Source organism: Bison bison, unplaced genomic scaffold (assembly GCF_000754665.1).
Source record: "Bison bison bison isolate TAMUID 2011002044 unplaced genomic scaffold, Bison_UMD1.0 scf7180017864050, whole genome shotgun sequence".
Classification (NCBI taxonomy): Eukaryota; Metazoa; Chordata; class Mammalia; order Artiodactyla; family Bovidae; genus Bison; species Bison bison.
In genome coordinates, this window is record NW_011494622.1 from 2,107,066 (window position 1) to 2,109,232 (window position 2,167).

Genomic DNA, 2,167 nt, shown 5'->3' on the forward strand with positions numbered 1-2,167 from the left:
CTGTTACCGTAAATCTAATTTTCCTATCATAATGGTTTGAGTACATTAGATGGTTTAACAATATTGAGTTATTACAAGAGGAATTAATAATTTTCCCTTATAATAATAAATTTAGTATTCAGATATAGGTATTTAAATATGTTCATTAAGTACATATCAGTTGACCAAGTTCCAGTATATGTGAAAATATAATTCCCACAGGAAAAAAAAAAGGTAAGGCATGCGCCCTCCCTTAAAGCTGACATACCAGCATACATTCACTTAAAAAAATGTGGAGCCGATCAACTTGACAAAAGCAGCTGAAAAATAAGTAGAACTTCCAAAACAAGTTCAAATAATGAATCAAAAAAACAAAAACTATACTATGTATATATATAGTATATATAGAATGGAACAAACTTCATATCAGGCATTAGTTGCAAGGATGAAAGAGTAAAGAAGTAAAGAAAGGGATGCTGACATAACCTAAGTATCAGTAATCGCTAGAAACACCTCCAACCCCTAGGGCTGTGGTCACCCAGGTGTTATAACAGTAATTGTAGAAAGTAGCTTGCAGCCCTACATCAGGGGAGTAGATCTGAGATTTCTTCAGCTTGGGAGCTGGAAGGAGGGTCCCTGCATAGTTGGTACTGAAGCCTCTGAGGTCAACAGTGCATGGTGCTTTGATGATGTTTGGGGGCATCATCAGATAGGGCATGATGTCTGGTGATGGTACCTGAGGGGCATGGATAGCTGGTGCTGACAGTGCTAGCTTCCAGTGTAGGCTGGCACTTAATTCTCTTCTTCTATTGGAGTAGTGTCAACAGGATCTTGGAACAAAAATTAAGCTTTTATTTTCCTTCTTCCTGCCTTCCAGTTGTCTGCCATGTGCAGGATGTTACAAGATGCCACATGCAAGGGAGTGTGGGGAATGTAGTTTGCAGTCTCCCAGCTCTAGCTGTGTGAAGCAGACTGCAGCAGGATGGACTGGAAACCTAGAGACAAACATAAATAACCAAAGCACCATTATGCCTGAAATAGCTTGTTGAGACCTGATTTTGTTCTTCAAAAGACAGGTCATAGGATGTTTCCAGTTCTGCGTCTGTCGTTTGGCCTGGCAGTGGTTAGAGTAAAACAGTTGACTGCATTTTTGAGGATACACAAGAATGTCAAGAATCAGCTGGCATCTGCACATCATGAGACTTTATCTGCCCACCGGATGTTTTAGGCAACCAACCTTCCAACTCCCAGGGGCAGAAATGCAATCTTTATTCAGTATAAAATACAATTCACTTCAACTCAAGGTTAAAGTGGAAACCCTTTGGTTGACACGAAGGCTTTTCAAGTATGTAGGATACTCTGAAGTTTGGCCAAATTCAAAATTTACGATGTCTGGTTCATTCAAGCCTTCCTAAGAGTCCCGCCTTGTCCACTGTATACTCGAAAACTGGATCTCCTTCAGATATCCCAGCTTCAAAATCACCTCTCATCTCCACCTCACCCTCATCTCTTAATGCCACTCTATAGAAAGCCAAGTTCTCTGAAAACCATTCATTCCAATGTATGAATAGCTACTTATTCTCCTGTAACCATTTCAAAGATAACTTGTATCTTAAACAGTGCTGGTCATCTCCAAATCAATCCTCTACTGTTAGAAGTTTAGGAAGAACAGAATGTTGGGGAGCAATAGAATCTCACTTTGGATTTTTCTGGCAAGTGAGGAGGCTCTCCTAAATTACTGAGTATGGAAGTGTATTAAAAGCCCAGAGAAAGAAAGATGGCAGCCACAGCAGCACAGCAGGTGGAGATGAGCCACTGGTAGCCAAAGAGTCACACAGTATCCCTGTTTGTGTAGGAAGATGGTACCCGGGGAGTGTGAGAAGCCCACAGTGTCTGGAAAGGGTTGGAGCAGTGGAGCCACTAAGACGCTCACAAATGACCCCAGGGGCACTCTTCCAGGATGGGGCCCCTCCAGGGCAAAGCTATCCCTGGGCATATAACCTGGGGCCCGCTGTCTTTGGGGGACCCATGGAATGCTTGCATTTCTTCTGAAGTCAGAAGGAAAAAATTAGGTCAAGGAAAATGTCTTAATATATTCATTTTAATATCAACATAATCATAAAGTATAATTTTTAACATTTTGAATGGAGGAAGGGACCCTCAAGAGCCTAGGACTCACAGATGCCAT